General features: G+C 43.5%; 1 protein-coding gene across 5 annotated transcripts in view; it reads left to right on the top strand.

The window, feature by feature from the left end:
• The window catches only part of PLCB4 (phospholipase C beta 4), a 516,205-nt gene that overhangs the window by 219,528 nt on the left and 273,167 nt on the right, over window positions 1–23,510 (top strand). For all 5 annotated transcript variants that reach the window (XM_075339305.1, XM_075339306.1, XM_075339302.1 and 2 more), the window contains exon 3: window positions 4,675–4,737. The gene's annotated coding sequence lies outside the window, so the exon portion shown is untranslated. The remainder of the gene's footprint in view (window positions 1–4,674; window positions 4,738–23,510) is intronic.

The raw sequence follows: 23,510 nt of genomic DNA, 5'->3' as shown, positions 1-23,510 counted from the left end.
GTTTGAAAGCTTTTGCTTTTATAGTTGGAGCGGATTTCTTCCATTTCTAGGTCACTCATACAACATAACTTGAGGCAACGTAACTGGCATTGCCAGATCCAAGCTTTGCTTCTGTATCGAGGATTCCTTTCTTTGGCTCATTATAAAGCCATTCATATTAACCCACTGTGAGTCAGATGGATCTGGAATATGACATGGGTATATTATTTGCTTGGAACGCTTTCTGCCACACAAGCCATTGTATTGACTGAAGAAATGTTATGAGAACCTATCCAGCACTTGCTAGGAGAGGTCGCCAAATCAGATCGTGGGTGGCCAACTGTTGGCATGTCCTATGGCAGCTGGATGTTCTGAAGGTACAGAATGGGAACGTTATAGCTCTGTTCACTATGAAGTGGCCATTAACGGGAGCTGCAGCTCTAACTTCTATACCAGCCAAGCTATAGTACCCAGATGTCAGACCCACACTGATCTATGTTAATGATTTATTTTAAGAGTGTTGTGTTCATATTTTTGTGTTGCTTTTGCACATTGACTAGGATCATCCCACTGTGGCCTGATGCATTTCTATGGATCAGTGTAGAATGTTATTATTATTTTTATTTATTATGCTTGCTTATATAGAGCTAATGTCACATTGTGACTACTGGTGTCATGCCAGGAACAAGGGGACTCCCAATGAGCGGCGAAACACAACAGGAATTAAAGTCACGCCGGGGAGGGAAGGATCTCCGGCGAGAGACAGGTACACTAGGAAAACGATACAATAGTAGGCCCTCACGCTAGGGAGAGGGGAGCAGAGTCACCTCCTAACACTCTCCTGAGGCTGAACCCTGCACTCCCTAACATCCCTAGACAGGTCCTTCCCTTGCGTACCGTCACGTGCCTAGGGCTTCGCTGACCCTAAAATCACCCTGGCTAGGGTAGGCCAGCAAGACGCTAGTTTTGCCACTGCAATAAGACAACATGAGATAGGTAAGACAAACAGGTGGGGAAAGACACAATAAATATCACTCTAAGGTTTCTTCAGTTAAGAGCTTTGCAGCTGCAATAGAAATAACACCACAGCTATGCAGCAATAAGCTCCTTCAACATGGTCAGGTTAAGGTATAAGCTATAGCCGTCATAGGGATGAGAGGATATATATATATAGCAGAAAGAAGTGGCTGCAGCGGAGGTTACAACTACCTGTTAGATCTCTGGAGAATAGCAATGCACCCTAACGCCTTCAGTGCTGGATGGAATTAAATATGCTCCAATTCAGAGTAAAGGGCGAGCGGGCACTGAAGTGGTTCTGCAATCCACGATGCGCTGTGACCTTCTGATCCCAGAATGCCCAGAGATCACATTAGGCTGTGACATACTCCTGACAGCTGACATATTTTGTACTACCAATTGAAGTATAGGGTGAAACCAGAGACCCGGAGGAAACCCTCACAAACACGGGGAAAATGTACAAATTCCTTGCAGATATTGTCCCAAGTCTAAAAAGCAGCAGTGATAACCACTGCGCCACCCTGCAAACCATACTTACAACTACCGATGTAGAAATTGTTAATTGTACAGATAGTGCGCAACACCACTAGAGGCAGCTCCATTGCTAAGCTCACTTTTGGCTCTAAAGGAAGTAGGAGGATGATACCTTATGGATTTAAAGGTCCAGTCACACTAAACAACTTACCAGCGATCCCAACAACGATAGGGATCGCTGGTAAGTTGCTAGGAGGTTGCTGGTGAGATGTCACACTGCGACGCTCCAGCGATCCCACCAGCAACCTGCCCTGGCAGGGATCGCTGGAGCGTCGCTACATGAGTTGCTGGTGAGCTCACCAGCAACCAGTGACCAGCCCCCAGCGCCGCGTGGAAGATGCTGCGCTAGGTAACTAAGGTAAATATCGGGTAACCAACCCGATATTTACCTTGGTTACCAGCGCACGCAGCTACACGTGCAGAGAGCAGGGAGCAGCGCACACCGCTTAGCGCTGGCTCCCTGCTCTCCTAGTTACAGCACACATCGGGTTAATTAAGGTAAATATCGGGTAACCAAGGACAGGGCTTCTTGGTTACCCGATGTTTACTGTGGTTACCAGCCTCCGCAGAAGCCGGCTCCTGCTGCCTGCACATTTAGTTGTTGCTGTCACACACAGCGATCTGTGCTTCACAGCGGGATAGCAACAACTAAAAAATGGCCCAGGACATTCAGCAACAACCAACGACCTCACAGCAGGGGCCAGGTTGTTGCTGGATGTCACACACAGCAACATCGCTAGCAACATCGCTGCTACGTCACAAAAGTTGTTCCTTAGCAGCGATGTTGCTAGCGATGTTGCTTAGTGTGACGGGGCCTTAAGTGTATTCATTTATGGACTGTGAGATGAATACATAGTCCAGCTGAGGCTGGTAATAATCTACTGAGATTAGGGACAATTTAGAGGGACAGCCGTCGTGGAATGGGGGCATCACTTGAACCCTAGGGTGCGGGTAACTTAACTGTTATATCTCCTTTTGGTAGGCAGGAAACAGTTCTCCCCTAGGGATCAGTTTAGTTGGTGGCCCTCTTGTGGAAATTTTGGGGTAAACCCCTATTTGATCAAATTTAATGAGGTTATTCCATCCGAGATATTCTGTCTTGTAATTATTTTGTTTGTTTTTAACAATTTAATAATAAAATTGTGTTTTTAAGATTTAACACTAAGGTAGATTCTCTGAAGAGATTCCAAAACTTATCTTGACGCCGCTTCCTTTAAACAACTAAATTAACTGTGCCATCGCTATGTAAGTTTCGTAGACTTTCATTAATTGCTTCTTCTGGTCCTTTTTAGGTAAAGAAAGATGAGATAATAATAAAAATAAACGTTTTAATTTCTTTTAACACATTTTCTACTCCCAAGGGACATGCAGAGACTTGCTCAGCATCTCAAGCACCGGAGTTTATCTTGACTGCTCTATAACAGATGGCATGTGGCAAGATTAGCATGCCTGTCAGAGCCAACGTTTCAAAACACAGCATTTAATCCCCACGGAATACAAGCAGAATGTATGAATACGCATAATATGAATTGGCATGCCTCTGACTTTTCTTTCAAATTAGATCAGTGTAGTTTAAAATCACGTCAATTAAACACATAGAGGGATGCACGATGTCAGATATTCTTGTTCAGAAATTCACAAGCGTTCCTGCCTCACAAGCAAAGTGTCGTGTAGAACAGTAAGGCTATGTGCGCACGTTGCGTAAAAACATGCAGTTACGCTGCGCTTTGTAGCGCAGCGTAACTGCATGCGTCCTGCGGCCCCTGCACAGTCTATGGAGATTGTGCAGGGGCCGTGCGCACGTGGCGTCTAAGAGCGCAGCGCTTCGGCTACTGCCGAAGCGCTGCGCAAAAAGAAGTGACATGTCACTTCTTTCCTGCGCTTTGCCGGCAGCTCCTGCTCTGTCTATGGCAGGAGCTGCAGGCAGAGTGCATGGAATCGGCGCTCACTACGGACATCTCTGCAGCGATCTAAAGCGCACATGTGCTCTTCAGATCGCTGCAGAAATATCTGCAGGGCTAGTACGCAACGTGCGCACATAGCCTATTAATTTAGGCTGGTTATCAGGAGAGAACATTCAGGACATGTTTGTAAACATTTATGGAATACCTAGGAGTAAATGTATCCCTGCAGGGGTTGTCCCAAAAATGTAAATGCTCCTCCCCAGCTTTGTTTGTTACCACAGCCAGGACTGAAGGGACAAACACCTGCCCTGTTCACATCTGTATCCTCGCACCCATTTATTACAGAAGGCACACCATCTGCCGGATCCATCATAAGAAGGACTAAATTGAGGTTTCAGAGTATGGCGGGCTTTGCACACTACGATATCGCAGCTGCGATGTCGGTGGGGTCAAATCAAAAGTGACGCACATCCAGCATCACTCTCGACATCGTAGTGTGTAAAGCCTTTTACATACGATTAACAAGCGCAAAAGCGTCGTTATCGTATGATCGGTGTAGGGTCCGACATTTCCATAATGCCGCTGCAGTGACAGGTACGATGTTGTTCCTTGTTCCAGCAGGCAGCACACATTGCTGTGTGTGAAGCCGCTGGAGCAAGGAACATCTCCTACCTGCGTCCCGGCCGGCTATGCGGAAAGACGAAGCTGGGCGGGATGTTTACGTCCCGCTCATCTCCGCCCTTCCGCTTCTATTGGTTTCCTGCCGTGTGACGTCGCTATGACGCCGCACAACCCGCCCCCTTAGTAAGGAGGCGGTTCGCCGGCCAGAGCGACGTCGCAGGGCAGGTGAGTGCATGTGAAGCTGCCGTAGCAATAATGTTCGCTACAGCAGCAATCACAAGATATCGCACCTGCGACGGGGGCGGGGACTATCGCTATGTTCACACATATTTTTTTTTCATGTGGATTTTGTAGCCGGAAAGAAAACTTTATATAAACATTCTCTCTTATTTTTTTATCAGTGATATAGGGCCACATGTGGATGTGAACAGAGACTTTTCTCATCATTTTACCACCCCAAATGTGATTTACAATATTTGTGTTCTCTTTTAGCAGCATTGTATTAATTCCATAGATTCCTATTATCACTATATTATTTTTTTTATTATTGGAAGTTTCAGTTGTTTTATGTATAACAGTGAAGCAGAATAATTCAGTTTTCCTTTTTTCCCTTTCACAGGTGAATACTTTGCCACAATTGATTAAGTTGCTCACTGCTTGCAAGTTTTACGGCGCCTGCTCGGTAAGTGATAATAATATATGTATTTTTTTTTCTTTCATAATAATTATCATAAATATTATCAACCAGTCAGATGCCATTTCTCCCCCTTCTCCTTTGTAACCAGGCTTATTTGAGTTTATATATGTATATATATATATATAATTTACGGAACACTTTTAACCGTATATATATATATATATATATATATATATATATATATATATATACACAGTACAGACCAAAAGTTTGGACACACCTTCTAATCTCTAGAACAACTGTTAAGAGGAGACTTTGTGCAGAAGGCCTTCATGGTAAAATAGCTGCTAGGAAACCACTGCTAAGGACAGGCAACAAGCAGAAGAGACTTGTTTGGGCTAAAGAACACAAGGAATGGACATTAGACCAGTGGAAATCTGTGCTTTGGTCTGATGAGTCCAAATTTGAGATCTTTGGATCCAACCACCGTGTCTTTGTAGAAAGGTGAACGGATGGACTCTACATGGCTGGTTCCCACCGTGAAGCATGGAGGAGGAGGTGTGATGGTATGGTGGTGCTTTGCTGGTGACACTGTTGGGGATTTATTCAAGATTGAAGGCATACTGAACCAGCATGGCTACCACAGCATCTTGCAGCGGCGTGCTATTCCATCCGGTTTGCGTTTAGTTGGACCATCATTTATTTTTCAACATGACAATGACCCCAAACACACCTCCAGGCTGTGTAAGGCCTATTTGACTATGGCCTCTTTCACACGCCCGTGAAAATCACGCAAGTGTTTCACGGACGTGTCAAAGATGTGTATTGCCCTCGGTGTGCTGTGTGTATGGCACTACGTGTGTTCTCCGTGTGTTATTCGTGATAACACACGGAGAACGGGAACTTTCTACTCACCTGTCCCTGGCGTCGTTGTCCGTGGTGCTGATCTTCGGTCTCTGGTGCTGCCGACTCCCCGCTCCTGCTGCTTCCGGACGCAGTGAAGTGAATATTCAATGAGCATAATGAGCGGCGGTTGGAAGCAAGTGCCAGCAGCGGCAGAAAAAGCAATGCTGGAGAAGGTGAGTAATGTTTTGGGTTTTTTTAATAGACACATGTCTTTTCTCCGGTGCGTGTCACACGGAACACATCTGTGTGGTCCGTGTGTGTTATGTGTGACACATTTGCGCTCCGTGTGACACCCGTGACCGAGAAAAACGGACATGTCGGTGTGTGGAGCACACGGGCACGCGTAAGTACGGAACTGACACACGTTCCGTGTAAAAATACTTATGTGTGCCCGAAACTATAGGAAAACATATGTCAACGTGTGCCCGTGTCTCCGGTACGTGAGAAAACTGTCCATACACGTACCAAAGGCACGGGCGTGTGAAAGAGGCCTAAGAAGGAGAGTGATGGGGTGCTACGCCAGATGACCTGGTCTCCACAGTCACCAGACCTGAACCCAATCGAGATTGTTTGGGGTGAGCTTGACCGCAGAGTGAAGGCAAAAGGGCCAACAAGTGCTAAGCATCTCTGGGAACTTCTTCAAGACTGTTGGAAGACCATTTCCGGTGACTACCTCTTGAAGCTCATCAAGAGAATGCCAAGAGTGTGCAAAGCAGGATCCGGCACACATGCAGTACAGTACGTTCATTTACAGTGGAAGCGCGACATCATGCGGTTGTGTGCTGTATGCACTACTGCATTTGTCCGCATGGTGTTGCGCTTCCACTGTAAATGAATGTACTGTACTGCATGTGTGCCGGATTCGGCATTCGGCGAAATGCCGGATGTGTGAAACGGGCCTAAGAGTTCTGGCTCCTACAGACCAGTTAAATGCTCCTAATCAACTCATTACCATCATTAAAGACAGCTTTCTTAAATTGTCACCTGTATAAAAGACTCCTGTCCACAGACTCAATTAATCTGTCAGACTCTAACCTCTACAACATGGGCAAGACCAAAGAGCTTTCTAAGGATGTCAGGGACAAGATCATAGACCTGCACAAGGCTGGAATGGGCTATAAAACCATAAGTAAGACACGAGTGAGAAGGAGACAACTGTTGGTGCAATAGTAAGAAAATGGAAGAAATAAAAAATGAGTGTCAATTGATATCGATCTAGGGCACCATGCAAAATCTCACCTGATGGGGTACACAGGATCATGAGGAAGCTGAGAGATCAGCCTAAAACTACACGGGGAGAACTTGTTAAATTATCTCAAGGCAGCTGGGACCACTTTCTCCAAGAAAACCATAACACATTCTGCCGTAATGGCTTAAAATCCTGCAATGCCCACAAAATCCCACTGTTCAAGAAGGCACATGTGCAGCTGGCCCGTCTGAAGTTTGCCAATGAACACCTGGATGATTCTGAGAGGAATTGGGAGAAGGTGCTGTGGTCAAATGAGACAAAAATTTACCTCTTTTGGCCTTAACTCAACTCGCCATGTTTAGATGAAGAGAAATGCTGCCTATGACCCAAAGTACACCGTCCCCACTGTCAAGCATGGAGGTGAAAACATTATGTTTTGGAGGTGTTTCTCTGCTAAGGGCACAAAACTACTTCACTGCATCAATGGGACAATGGATGGAGCCATGTACCGTAAAATCCTGAGTGACAACCTTCTTCCGTCCACCATGACATTAAAAATGGGTCATGGCTATGTCTTTCAGCACGACAATGATCAAAACCATACAGCCAAGGCATAAAAGGAGTGGCTCAAAAAGAAGCACATTAACCCCTTAACGACCTATGACACATGATCACGTGACTTTCGGCGGTTGCCATGGTAGCACAGGGTCATGTGATGACGCCTGTAGCTAACATGACTCACTTCCTCTCAATGCCGGAATACAGCCGGCATTGAAAGTGAAGCAGCAAATCTGCAGTTCTCAGCTCTGTAGCTGAGATCTGCAGATAGTGCAAAGTGATCGGATTGCTGATCGCTATAGCCCTCTAGGGGGACTAGTAAAATAAAAAAAAGTAAAAAAAAAAGTTTTAAAAAATTAAAAAAAAATAAAAAACCTAAAAGTTCAAATCACCCCCCTTTCTCCCCATTGAAAATTAAAGGGTTAAAAAAATAAAAAATACACACATATTTGGTATCGCCACGTTCAGAAATGCCCGATCTATCAAAATATAAAATTAATGAATCTGATCAGTAAACGGCGTAGCGGCAAAAAAATTCCAAACGCCAAAATTACGTTTTTTGGTCGCTGCAAATTTTGCGCAAAATGCAATAACAGGCGATCAAAACGTAGCATCTGCGCAAAAATGGTACAGTTAAAAACGTCAGGTCGAGACGCAAAAAATAAGACATCACTGAGCCTCAGATCCTGAAAAATGAGAACGCTATGGGTTTTGGAAAATGGCGCAAAACGTGCGCCACGTTTTTTGGACAAGCTTGTGAATTTTTTTTAACCCCTTAGATACAAGTAAACCTATACATGTTTGGTGTCTACAAACTCGCACCGACCTGAGGCATCACATAGATACATCAGTTTTACCATATAGTGAACACAGTGAATAAAATATCCCAAAAACTATTGTACGATCACACTTTTTTTGCAATTTTTCCGCACTTGGAATTTTTTTGCCGTTTTCCAGTACACTATATGGTAAAACTTATGGTTTCATTTAAAAGTACAACTCGTCCCGCAAAAAACAAGCCCTCATATGGCAAGATTGATGGAAAAATAAAAAAGTTACGCCTCTCGGAAGAAGGGGAGCAAAAAACAAAAACGCAAAAACGGAAAGTGCCCGGGGGCTGAAGGGGTTAAGGTCATGGAGTGGCCTAGCCAGTCTCCAGACCTTAATCCCATAGAAAACTTATAGAGGGAGCTAAAGCTCCGAGTTGCCAAGCGAGAGCCTCAAAATCTTAATGATATAGAGCTGATCTGCAAAGTAGAGTGGACCAAAATTCCTCCTGACATTTGAGCAAACCTCATCATCAACTACAAAGAAAGTCTGACTGCTGTTCTTGCCAACAAGGGTTTTGCCATCAAGTATTGTCTTGTTTGCCAGAGGGATTAAATACTTGTTTCTCTCTGCAAAATGCAAATACATTTATATAATTTATACAATGTCATTTTCTGGATTTTATTTTGGATATTCTATCTCTCACTGTTAAAATTAACCTACCTATAAAATTATAGATTGCTCATGTCTTCGTCAGTGGGCAAACTTACAAAATCAGCAAAGGATCAAATAATTCTTTTTTTAAAATATGTTCTTAAAATTGTTTCTTATTTGAAATTATTTTAATATTTTTTGCCTCTTTATTGGGTGACCTGATGCTAAATTTTCATGTCATTTATTTATTTTATTTTTTTTTTTGAGGTGAGGAGGTATGATTTTGAGGGTAAATGTAAAAAAGAAAAAAAGGAAATATGTGTCTGTGTTTCATATTTTTTGCTTACAACCACAAACACTAAGATTCATATTAAAGCTATTATTATCCCCCTTTTTATCTTTTTGTCATTGTTCACAACTTTATCGATTACTTCATGTGTCTATGAGTCACGAGGAGGATGACGTAATAAGTGTATACGTAGCTTCTTTTGACATATATATAGGAGCCTGTGGCCCCTCTTTTGCTATAGTATTCTCTGTATATTGTCCCGATGAAGGGAACGGATATGTCCCTGAAACGCGTAGACCTGAGAAAATAAAAAAAGGGATTTACTAACACCCTCCGGACTCCTGTGGTTTTGGCGCGGTATTTAAACCCGCTTTCCTCCTGCTTTTATTATCGAACAAGAGGTCATAAAAGACCTTTGTGGGGCATTTAAATACATTTTTATTATTCTTTATTTCCCCTGTAACTGTGTCTTGCATATTAGCCCAGTTACAGGGCTAATTCATCCTTCTGTTCGCACTGCAGAGCTGATATGGGTTTTAAAAGATCTCGCAGCTCCTGCATTTTTTTGAAACCCGGAAATCACATGACTGTCAGGAGGGAAGGAAGAAGCAAAGCTTCTTATAATGCATTTATAGCTCTCAATCAGCAGAGACCATGTCTGCTTTTTCTTTGAGGAGTCTGTACATTTCTAACTTTGGGCTCCCTGCTGCTGCAGCTGGACAATCCCGTTGCAGATGCTGATTTTAGTTAATGTTCTTACCTTTATTATCATTATGTTAGTTGAGTAAGTTAGCCACTGGTTGAATAAAGTAGCAAATAGAACATTTCCGATTCAACTGTACAGGAGGCCTTAGAGGTCCACTCCATAGTAGACAATACCACTTTTCCACCTTTTAGCAGGTAAGGTATAAAATATATGGGAGCAGGTGGGTGTACATTTTTGGGGCAACAGTTATTTACCACAAAATATGATGTCAACTGGTTAATAAATGTAGGCTACTGTGTTTCATGTGGTTCTCTTTATTGGAAAACCCCTACTTGTTAGAAGATGCCATTGACTACTATATGTCCTCCTGCTAGTATCTCCACATCTGTATGTTGTGTAGAGGCAATTAATGCGTATAAAGCAGTAATCTTGGCCATGTACCTTTGTCCTCAAAGGAGGAATATTGGAAATGGGCCTGCTGTCTGGACTGGGACCCAGGCTAGATTTCATGTAGAGAGCAGGGTCGCTATGGAAACTCCAAGCAAAAGGCACATTTATATCTCCTCCAATAATTTTTTTGTAATGTTACAACTAAAATAGCAAATCCCAGACAAGCCTTGCTCAGCCGGCACTTGGTTAGGGAATATGCTGACTCCAGCCTGTATTCCCCCAGAAGAAGAGTGTGCCTGGTGTGAAACGTGACTGAAGCTCTTCATCATACACTAATGACACCCAGGACATAAGGACTGCTGACACAGTGGAACTCCATCTCTCAAAAACATTTACATATCCATGGACATCAGCAGCTAATTGATAGAAGCTGAATCCGAGGAGCGTTTCTTGTTAGCGGTGCATGAAAGCAAAATTCTGCTGTGACAATGGCTGTTGTTACCTTTAGGATGACAATGTCTATGACTTGCAGTCATTATTCGATGGTTCCCATGGAGATCAGTGATATCAGAATGGTTCCAGCATACTAAAAAAACAATGATATCTGAATTTCCAACATATTATACATGTACCCTTATCATATAATAACACAAATCTAAAAACAACTGGAAACACTTATGACACTGAGTCATTGACGTACGCAGGTTTATTCTTAGCAGACAAGTGATCTCTCAATGCACGCGTCTGTTGCTGGCCAGAAATCTTTTTTAAGGTCCTTTTGAAGGATTTTGTAGCTATTTATTTATCTTATTAAGTTATCGGTTTGGATCAGACCAGTAAAATCTTCCATGTGGACACTTTACAAGGAGAACCATTGTAAAATATGACTGCGCTGGTGTTCTGCTCCGGTTTGTCTCTAGAAGCTGAACCAATATGTGCCTAGCATCTCCTGGTACTGGGGTTCTCCTGATGGTTTTCTTGTGCAGTTACTGGTTCTCTACTAAGCACCTGATGTGACCTTTCCAGTCTATAGATCTCTATAGAGCTATGATTGTTTCTCTGGGTTTGGGGATAATCATCTTGTTAATTCATTATGAGAATCTTCCCATGAGCTTGGTTTCTCCTACATTGTCTTTCGGCTGTCTAATGTTTAGTGACTCAATTTAGGAAATGAACTGTATTCTGTCTCTGCAAGACTTCAGGCGGCAGTCCAGTCTTTTGTTAAAAATCTGCAGTCTTTATTTGACTGCAGACTTCTGACTCTTAATAACGTGCACCGCACACTGTCAGGATTCTTCGGTATCGATGGCGAGAGAGGACGGTCATGTTCACTTGTATCGAGCGAGGCCACTCTCGTCTATTCAGAATGTGTTTAGAAGTATACAAAAAGCATACTAGCGATCCCGTGCCCGCCTGCTCCTGCTGCTGACACCAGAGAATCCTGACAGTGTGCAGTGCATATGCTGTGAAGAGTCAGGAGTCTGCAGTCACAATTGTGACTGTCCTGATGAAGAAGTTCCACTCCGAAATGCATCCATTGGCAGCATTTTGCTGGAATGAGAGCTTTTATCTTTCACAGTCTACAGCTGGTTTGCAGGGAACTCAGCCATGAGTACCTGCCCAAACTTTGGCCAAGTGTGCGGAGTATTTACATTCTAGGGGAGGAGTTAACGCCGACATCCCATTAACATCTCTCGAGCACATTGATATTTATATATGCATTGTCTTCTTTTTATGGTCTACACCAAGGATGGGCAATTCATTTTCCTGAGGGGCCACATGAGAGACCGTGACAGGGTTGGAGGGCCGAACCAATAAAATGAAATTAATTCTGTTCAATATTAATATAAACATATTTATTATAATTATTATTTTATATTAATTGTATCACTTAATATTGAGACAAGTTAAGTATGCTGACATCCCCCTATGTACAGTATGAGCCCTCACATAGCCTCCTGAATGCAGCATGAGCGCTCACTCATATAGACTCCTATATACATTATGAGCCCCACATAGCCTCTTATATATTATGAGCCCCACATATACTCTTAAATACAGGATGAGCCCTCACATAGCCTCCTATATACAGTATAAGTGCCCAGATAGCCCTAGATATATATATATATATATATTATGATCTCCACATAGCCCCCTATATACATTATGAACCCCTGTATAGCCTCCTAAATCATGCAAATATCCCATACACATATGAATATATACATACAGTCAGGGCCAGAAATATTTGGACAGTGACACAAGTTTTGTTATTTTAGCTGTTTACAAAAACATATTCAGAAATACAATTATATATATAATATGGGCTGAAAGTGCACACTCCCAGCTGCAATATGAGAGTTTTCACATCCAAATCGGAGAAAAGGTTTAGGAATCATAGCTCTGTAATGCATAGCCTCCTCTTTTTCAAGGGACCAAAAGTAATTGGACAAGGGACTCTAAAGCCCACTTTACACGTTGCAATTAGTTGTACAATCGCATTTGCGATGTGACACGCCCAGGTTGCATATGGGATCTTATGAGATTGCACGTAGGTCGGTCATTTGCTGTCACACGAGCGTTAGTAGTCTATGTTAATTGATCAATGTTATGTGCAATCCTTTAGATCATGTGATCTGTGACGTATGCATTGGGCACCTTTTTTTTTTTTTTTATTTATTGACTTGCCAAGCGTGTGTAATGTGTAGGGATGTGTTTTTACTATGTCATCTGCCATTCAGCTCTGCTACATGGCCGCTGACAGCAGACACAGACAGCCATGTAGCAGAGCTGAATGGCAGATGACAGCAGACACAGACAGAGCCGCACTGTCAGAATGAACTCGGGTGAACTTCACCCGACTTCATTGTCATGCTGCAGCTCTGTCTGTGTCGCGTCCTGATTAGCGGTCACCAGTGAAGGACTCACCGGTGACCGCTAATCTCCTAAATTACTGAAGTTAGCAGCCCTCTCTCATACTCACCAATCCCCGGCGCTGCACGGCATTCACACTGCTCCAGCGGCTTTTACTGTTTTGAAAAAGCCGGCCGCCCATTAAACAATTTCGTATTCCCTGCTTTCCCCGCCCACCGGCGCCTATGATTGGTTACAGTGAGACACGCCCCCACTCTGAGTGACAGGTGTCACACTGCACCCAATCACAGCAGCCGGTGGGCGGGTCTATACTGTGTAGTGAAATAAATAATTAAATAATTAAAAAAAACGGCGTGCGGTTCCCCCCAATTTTAAAACCAGCCAGATAAAGCCATACGGCTGAAGGCTGGTATTCTCAGGATGGGGAGCTCCACGTTATGGGGAGCCCCCCAGCCTAACAATATCAGCCAACAGCCGCCCAGAATTGCCGCATACATTATATGCGACAGTTCTGGGACTGTACCCGGCTCTTCCCGATTTGCCCTGGTGCGTTGGCAAATCGGGGTAATAAGGAGTTATTGGCAGCCCATAGCTGCCAATAAGTCCTAGATTAATCATGTCAGGCGTCTATGAGACACCCTCCATGATTAATCTGTAAGTTACAGTAAATAAACACACACACCCGAAAAAATCCTTTATTAGAAATAAAAACACAAACATATACCCTGGTTCACCACTTTAATCAGCCCCAAAAAGCCCTCCTTGTCCGGCGTACTCCAGGATGCTCCAGCGTCGCTTCCAGCGCTGCTGCATGGAGGTCACCGGAGCTGCAGCAGACACAGCCGCTCCGGTCACCTCCACGCAGGTAATGAAGACAGCCGCGCGATCAGCTGCTGTCACTGAGGTTACCCGCTGTCACTGGATCCAGCGGTGGCCGCGGGTAACCTCAGTGACAGCAGCTGATCGCGCGGCTGTCTTCATTACCTGCGTGGAGGTGACCGGAGCGGCTGTGTCTGCTGCAGCTCCGGTGACCTCCATGCAGCAGCGCTGGAAGCGACGCTGGAGCATCCTGGATTACGCCGGACAAGGAGGGCTTTTTGGGGCTGATTAAAGTGGTGAACCAGGGTATATGTTTGTGTTTTTATTTCTAATAAAGGATTTTTTCGGGTGTGTGTGTTTATTTACTGTAATTTACAGATTAATCATGGAGGGTGTCTCATAGACGCCTGACATGATTAATCTAGGACTTATTGGCAGCTATGGGCTGCCAATAACTCCTTATTACCCCGATTTGCCAACGCACCAGGGCAAATCGGGAAGAGCCGGGTACAGTCCCAGAACTGTCGCATATAATGTATGCGGCAATTCTGGGCGGCTGTTGGCTGATATTGTTAGGCTGGGGGGCTCCCCATAACGTGGAGCTTCCCATCCTGAGAATACCAGCCTTCAGCCGTATGGCTTTATCTGGCTGGTTTTAAAATTGGGGGGAACCGCACGCCGTTTTTTTTAATTATTTAATTATTTATTTCACTACACAGTATAGACCCGCCCACCGGCTGCTGTGATTGGGTGCAGTGTGACACCTGTCACTCAGAGTGGGGGCGTGTCTCACTGTAACCAATCATAGGCGCCGGTGGGTGGGGAAAGCAGGGAATACGAAATTGTTTAATGGGCGGCCGGCTTTTTCAAAACAGTAAAAGCCGCCGGAGCAGTGTGAACGCCGTGCAGCGCCGGGGATCGGGGATCGGTGAGTATATGAGAGAGGGGGATAGACTGACATGGACAGAGAGTGAGGGACAGAGATAGTGACCGACTGACAGAGATTAGTGACTGACAGACATTGTGAAGCGCTTCAGAACGCAGCTTTTCAGCTGCGTTCTGAAGCGGACCTTTTTTAAGCTGCGGTGCAGAGCGCACACCTGCGCACATAGCATCAGACACCAAAATCGTATGAGGGATGTCACACGTTACAATTGACTAGGTTCGTGCAACAAAACGCTCAATTCTAGAGAATGATACGATGTGTTTGCGATCAACGGTTTTGCGTTCAATCCTGATCGCAAGTAGATGTCACACGCAGATACCTCACAAACGATGCCGGATGTGCGTCACTTACAACTTGACCCCAACGACAGATTGTGAGATATATTGAAGCGTGTGTAGCGGGCTTAAGGGCTGCAATTAACTCTGAAGGTGTCTCCCTCGTTAACCTGTAATCAATGAAGTAGTTAAAAGGTCTGGGGTTGATTACAGGTGTGTGGTTTTGCATTTGGAAGCTGTTGCTGTGACCAGACAACATGCGGTCTAAGGAACTCTCAATTGAGGTGAAGCAGAACATCCTGAGGCTGAAAAAAAAGAAAAAATCCATCAGAGAGATAGCAGACATGCTTGGAGTAGCAAAATCAACAGTCGGGTACATTCTGAGAAAAAAGGAATTGACTGGTGAGCTTGGGAACTCAAAAAGGCCTGGGCGTCCACGGATGACAACAGTGGTGGATGATCGTCGCATACTTTCTTTGGTGATGAAGAACCCATTCATTCACAACATCAACTGAAGTCCAGAACACTCTCAGTGAAGTAGGTGTATCTGTCTCTAAGTCAACAGTAAAGAGAAGACTCCATGAAAGTAAATACAAAGGGTTCACATCTAGATGCAAACCATTCATCAATTCCAAAAATAGACAGGCCAGAGTTAAATTTGCTGAAAAACACCTCATGAAGCCAGCTCAGTTCTGGAAAAGTATTCTATGGACAGATGAGACAAAGATCAACCTGTACCAGAATGATGGGAAGAAAAAAGTTTGGATAAGAAAGGGAACGGCACATGATCCAAGGCACACCACATCCTCTGTAAAACATGGTGGAGGCAACGTGATGGCATGGGCATGCATGGCTTTCAATGGCACTGGGTCACTTGTGTTTATTGATGACATAACAGCAGACAAGAGTAGCCGGATGAATTCTGAAGTGTACCGGGATATACTTTCAGCCCAGATTCAGGCAAATGCCGCAAAGTTGATCGGACGGCGCTTCATAGTACAGATGGACAATGACCCCAAGCATACATCCAAAGCTACCCAGGAGTTCATGAGTTTTAAAAAAGTGGAACATTCTGCAATGGCCAAGTCAATCACCAGATCTTAACCCAATTGAGCATGCATTTCACTTGCTCAAATCCAGACTTAAGATGGAAAGACCCACAAACAAGCAAGACCTGAAGGCGGCGGCTGTAAAGGCCTGGCAAAGCATTAAGAAGGAGGAAACCCAGCATTTGTTGATGTCCATGGGTTCCAGACTTAAGGCAGTGATTGCCTCCAAAGGATTCGCAACAAAATATTGAAAATAAAAATATTTTGTTTGGGTTTGGTTTATTTGTCCAATTACTTTTGACCTCCTAAAATGTGGAGTGTTTGTAAAGAAATGTGTACAATTCCTACAATTTCTAGCAGATATTTTTGTCCAAACCTTCAAATTAAACGTTACAATCTGCACTTGAATTCTGTTGTAGAGGTTTCATTTCAAATCCAATGTGGTGGCATGCAGAGCCCAACTCGCGAAAATTGTGTCACTGTCCAAATATTTCTGGACCTAACTGTATATACATAACATACATATGGAAGAAAAACAAAAACCACCACCACATAGTCCCTTCACTCCTGTTCACCCGAGGCTCTATTGCACTATCTCTTGGCATGGCACACGCAATCATTGGACATCATCACGTCTGCTGTTCCACAAGCTGATTAGTGGAAGATGAATCCAGCAGCCCCGTCCTCCACCATTGTATTCATTGCCATCTGCATCCAGATACCAGGGATATCAGGAAGTGGGCGAGGATAGACAGACCGGTTGTGGCCTATGGGCCAATGTCTTCAGGCCTTTGGTTTTCAGTATCGTTTTGTGGATTAGAGCTGCAGGGCACTTGACCAATTTTACACCTCCTGGCCAGTAGAAAACCGAAAAAAAACTGGGGACCTAACTATCCAATGTGATAACCTATTGAGGATGGAATACCCATTTAAGAGATAAGTTACCATTCATCACATAGGAAGCCACAAAAACTGAATTAAATTATCTTATTAAAACATTTACCTTTATTAAACACATATGCTACAACAAAGTACATATAATAAATATATAAAAATTACAATTTGCACAGTAGAGGGAAAAGGAATGATTAGGATAGATATTCACACCCTACCCTTTCCCTTCCTAAAACACGGGGGTCGGCGTCCTAATCACAATGACGCCCCCGTTCACCGTCGACTATTTCCTGCAAGGTCCCTTCCCTATATCTAGACCACCTATATCTATATATCTAGGGAAGGGACCGTGCAGGACGGAACGGGGCGTCATTGTGGTTAGGACGCCGACCCCATGTATTAGGAAGGGACAGGGTAGGGTGTGAATATCTATCCTAATCCTTCCTTTTCCCTCTACTGTGCAAATTGTAATTTTTATAGATTTATTATATGTACTTTATTGTAGCATATGTGTTTAATAAAGGTAAATGTTTTAATGAAGTAGTTTAATTCGGTTTTGTGGTTGATATCTACCTTAGGGTTACTTTGCATGCTGCGGCATCGCTAGCTGATTGTAGCGATGCCGAGCGCGATAGTCCCCGCCCCCGTCGCAGATGCGATATCTCGTGATAGCTGCTGTAGCGAACATTATCGCTACTACAGCTTCACATGCACTTACCTGCCCTGCGACGTCGCTCTGGCCGGTGACCCACCTCCTTCTTAAGAGGGCGGGTCGTGCGGCATCACAGCGACGTCACACGGCAGGCGACTAATAGAAGCAGAGGGGCGGAGATAAGCATGATGATGAGTAAACATCCCGCCCACCTCCTTCCTTCCTCATTGCAGGCGGGACGCAGGTAAGAAGATGTTCCTTGCTCCTGCGGCTTCATACACAGCGATGTGTGCTGCCGCAGGAACGAGGAACAACATCGTACCTGACGCTGCAGCGAAATTCTGGAAATGACCGACACTACACAGATCACCGATTTTCGACGCTTTTGCGATCGTTTATCGGTGCTTCTAGGCTTCACACGTTGCGACGTCGTTACCGGCGCCGGATGTGCGTCACTTTCGATTTGACCCCGACAAGATCGCCGCAGAAGCGATGTCGCAATGTGCAAAGTACCCCTTAGGCATCAGATATTGGTATATACAGTAGTTAATATCACATAGGAAGCCCCAATGATTTTCAGTAAGGGCCGGTTCCTTGCTGCTATTTTGTGAGGGGGCTGAAGAGACTGGGACACCTGATATACAAAGAGGTTTGTCTAACTGGATAATTTTATATTTATTTGCTTTAATGAGGATGCAAAGACACAGAAACCTGCGGAAATCAGGTTCGGCTCACACCACAGAAATATGTCAGGCTGTCCTCCAGTCAATCACTAGCTGTGACTGATGTTAGTAATTATCTATTGTGTGTAGTATTGAAATATATTATTTAAAAAAAAACCTGGAATAAAACTGCAGAGTGTGAACTGAAATTTTAAGTATTCTCATGAATAATCTTTTCATATTTCACCGCAGTAAAATCCGAGACTCGATGCTGCCCAATTAGATTACTGCTTTGTATAATTGCAGGTTTATTAGCCGATCAGATTTTCTACCTTTCGGATAAATATTTAATCTATTGATATGGAGCGACCATTGGAGGTTCATTAATGAAGAATGTTTCCACGTTTTTAATACAATTATCCGTCCTCCGGACTGTGCGTGTTTACAGGAGACATTGCGTTCCTGGGAGGGCTGACTGAGGTTTTAATCAAATCTGTTTGATGTATATGACAGGGTCAGATCCTATATCCCGGGAACAGCTGTCTGGGTCTATATATGGCCAAATGACTTGCATACAAGGAGATAAAGCTACTCTGCTCCCCATATACAGTATATGTAGCAGATTATACCTGCCTTTAACTTGGCAAAAGAGCCATATACAGTAGAAGCCGATTTTGGAGAATTCACCCAAATATGAAAAATGTTTCAATCACTTACTCATGCAGAGAAATATTCCTTCTCACAGGCTCTCTTGTAGATGCTCATTTTCTGAAAGTTATATTCTGAACGACGGCTGCTGCCAGGCAGCATTATCATAGGGGCAGCGTGACAATGTTAAGAGAGTATGCCATTATTAACACTAGAAGTCCCAGAGAGGGGTCATTTAACATTTCTACCTTTGGAACCCAGAGACGGGTCGAATGACCTGAAGGATTTACACTCTCTTACAAGACCTTGTTGAGGTGGATCAACACAATTGCCCCCTGCAGATTCCTCAGGCATTGGCCACATTTACAAATGAAAGGATGCTAATTGGAGCCATCACAGTTGTCAGTTTGGACTAAGGGTCATTTGACCCTCTTTCGGGACTTCAGGGGGGAGCTCGAATTTCTGGGACTTCTAGTGTTAATAGGGTTTTCCCACTAAACACATTTATGAAATACTGGTAGCTTCCACTATAAACGTTTGATCTGTGGGACTACGAGTAGCAAGATGGCAAGAGACACAAGAGTAGGTCTCCACTGTGTCACGCTAGGTACGGGGAAGTACCAAGCACACTGTGAAAGGGAAGGGAAACCCTGTGTCTAGAGAAAGGGAAGATGGTGACCCCTGACCAAACCTACTGCTGGTCCCTGGGGTCCCTCACCACCTTAAATAGGTTCCACACCTATGTACCGAGCCGGATACCTGACCCTAGGTATCCCTAGTGCTGGGCCCTAAATAGGGATTGGATGGGATGAGCTCTTCCTCAACCCCACTAAACAACCATAGAAGACACAAAATTGACACACAGGTGGAAAGTCATGAACTACTTATCTACAGATGACTCAGGTAGAAGTTCAGCAGAGCTTTCAGCAACGATACCACAGAGGAGTACAAGACACCTGCTTGCAAACTTGGCTTGAAGGAACTGAAAATATCACCAGCACAGTCCAAAGGAAGGAAGGGGAATTTAAACACCAAGGGAATACTGATGATCAACAGCTGGGTGGAAGGCGAGCTCCTGCTGGGTCCAAAAGGGGGAGAGATGAATCCAGCAGGAAAGCTACCTACACCAATGAATACTGACAGCAGAAACAATGGAAAGTCAGGGAGCATTCTGACAGATGCTGTGACCTTCTATGGCCAGACACCACATGACTGTCTGCCACACGTTACACACCCGTGATGCACTGTCCATTGACTACTCAAGCCCAGTCATAGTCACACTCTGTTATAATGAATGTCAGATGCAGAAACTCCTACAATTCTCTTCCAGCTGAAGAGAAAATTGACCACCTACTGGATGCGCGCCATTCTGTCTGCTGGGATATCTGATATTACATGTATTGTGTGTCTCCTGGATAGAGTTGAGGCTACAACAATGGCCCCTTTAAAGTATTAGATTGAGCACCACTGTAATAGATAAAAATTGTGGATTACAGCAACCTCGGAAGGAGGATTGTAAAGGATTTCTTATCCCATCATCATAAAGAATTGGAGTATCCTATTTATTGCCAATCTACAGGTTGCCGATTTTTGGGGATGTGACCACTGAGACAACTATTAATCCTGAGACTGGGGCTGTGAAGCTTTCTATTATGAAGGTGCAGCCACTCATGTAATGGTGTTGTATTCACTGATGGAGATAAAGTACAGACTCGGACATCTCCATCAGTTCCAGAGACAAGGAATGAATTGGTGTAACCAGCACTTCATTCGAACAAGGGACTCACAGCCTCTTTCCCATGATCAGAGGTGGAACCTGCCTGTACGGGGGCAACAGGGTTTAGACCACTCAGTTTCGATATGCAAGGTTCTCCAAATGGGCAGAAGCTTTTTACCCTTCTTCCACACTATCCACTGGCATCATTAAACATTACTTTTATTGGATATTATTTAAAAGAAATAATGTTATATATCCAAAAACTAACTACATTACTAAAATGCAGCCAATGAACATCTTCCAATATTGCTGTCTAAAGCCTGCTTTACACCATACGATCCAGCATACGATATCGTATGCGATCGAACCCGCCCCCATCGTATGTGCGGCACTTTCAATTTGTTGAACGTGTCGCACAAACGAATAACCCCCCCGTCACACGGGCTTACCCTTCCGTACGACCTCGATGTGGGCGGCGAACATCCACTTCCTGGAGTGGGAGGGACATTCAGCGTCACATCAACGTCACGCGGCAGCCGGCCAATAGAAGTGGAGATGAGCGGGACGTAAACATCCCGCCCACCTCCTTCCTTCTGCATTGCCGGCGGGAGCCACAGGACGTAGGTAAGATCTGTTCATCGTTCCCGGGGTGTCACACAGAGCGATGTGCGCTACCCCGGGTACGATGAACAACCTGATGTTCAATTTTTAGGAATTGAACAACGTGCATGCAATGAACGTTTTACCGTTCAATCGCAATCGCACGTAGCTGTTACATGCTACAATGTAATTTACGATGCCGGATGTGCGTCACTTACTACGTGACCCCGCCGACACATCATAAGATATATTGTAGCGTGTAAAGCGCCCTAATTGAGTAGTTTGACTATTTCTCAACTTTCCTAATGCAGCAATACTAATGGTGTAGTTATTTCTGTAGTACACATCACTTTACTTAGGAAAGGGATTGCCATCAACGTCATTAAAACCTAACATAAAAATTCCCCTAACCTGTTTCGCTGCTAATCTGGCTTCATCAGGGATGCAGAAAACCTATATTTGGACAATTGTATATGTAAACTGTTATGTCGGGCTAACTTCCTCAGTACACATTGATTACATATTAAGGATTCTCAAGATTCTGCAATTTAGCATTTTATATTCTCCATTCATTAGTGGCTGGAGTAGGTAAAGTTCTCCGGTGTGTGTCTGAATGCTCAAAATGAGAAGAATATGTGTGACCATATAAATTGTCTTTCTATTTTTATGCAGCATAAACTTTAATTTACTCGCTTCATATTGCATCTAATGTGCCAGTGTTTTCCTTTCGGAATGCCAGCTGTGAACTTTAATTAAATTTAGATTACAGAATCTTCCTTAACTATTTAGAGGATTATTTCAATCTCTGAAATAATCTCTGGATTTCACAGGTATGTAAAGTTATTTAGCTAGATCTCATTTTAATAAAACAAGATAAAACCCGGGCTTTATTGGGAGATTATGGGGGTATTCCAGCCTTCTTAATGATGTCTGCGTGTGGAAATTTATGTGCCAGTAAGTAGGAGGTTGGTGGGTTCAGACTCTTTCAAAGATTTTACAGATTGTATTATTGCGGGATACATTTCTGGAAAGTTTTTTCTTTAGTTGACCACTGACATACAGCAGATATACATTACTGTGGTTTTACATGTTTCGACTATAAGGCCTGCGCCACACATCCGTGCCTCCGGTACGTTTTTGGCATTTTTTGCACGTACCGGAGACACGTGCTGATGTTGACATACTATTTTTAATCTAAAAAGCCTCACGTCAGTGTTTGCGCACGGAGCGTGTGTCCGTTCCGTGCGTACGTTTGTGCGTGTCGAAAAAGCGCTGACATGTCCGTTTTCCACCGGCATCACGTCCTCACGGATCCATTAAATCCTATGGGTCCGTGTTTACACGTACGTGATACGGATGGCCTCCGTATGCTATCCGTGTGGTCCGTGTCCGTGTTTTAATTAGAAAGTTTGTTACACTCTGAAATACTTTCAGGTGGCGTAGCTAACATATTTTTTTGCACAAAACTAACTGTGCATTTGCAGAAGGAGTGAGCAAGCAAGAAGTTGTAGTTCTGTGTATTGCAAGATCTATTTTGAGCAAACTTTCGTCTTCGAAATATAATAATGGCACCACGGGTGGACACGGAGAAACTTATAACAGCTGTCGAGACTCACCCACCATTATGGGATACACGTGTAGATGGTTACCATGACCGACTGACAGTTGATCGCCATTGGAATCAAGTAGCTGAGGAAGTGTACCCCAATAATGCATGGTCTAGATGTTCTCCTGCAAAGCGTGCTAAATATGGTAAGTTGTTGTATTTTTTTATAGTTATTTATTTAATATCTATATTTGGATTTGTTCATACTTTCAAACTGTGATTGTTTTGGCATAGTTATGTTGTCTTTTAGTGTAAAATCCTATGAGAAGAATTGGTCTATGTACTACTCAATATATTGAGTTCCTGTACACTTTTTTCATAGTATCACCAAACTTTCATCAGTGTCAAAAATCGAAGTATACTTAAATTTGTAATCTGACTTGGAATTCTTCATGAATTTACTTAATTAACTGATTAAACTGTCATGTGTTTTAAAATTCCCTGTTGTATTAGTCTAAATTTAGTATCACACTTGAAAATGTTGGTTTTTTTTTTTTTTAAAAATAAAATTGTTTAAAATGACATGTCAATATCATTACCTACATGTATCAAATAATATTTCGAGTAATTTATAGCCAAATGTCATTGCAAAAACACCAAATTATAATTTAAATAT

Source organism: Anomaloglossus baeobatrachus, chromosome 3 (assembly GCF_048569485.1).
Source record: "Anomaloglossus baeobatrachus isolate aAnoBae1 chromosome 3, aAnoBae1.hap1, whole genome shotgun sequence".
In the NCBI taxonomy this organism is placed as follows: Eukaryota; Metazoa; Chordata; class Amphibia; order Anura; family Aromobatidae; genus Anomaloglossus; species Anomaloglossus baeobatrachus.
This window is presented reverse-complemented; position numbering and strand designations above follow the sequence as displayed.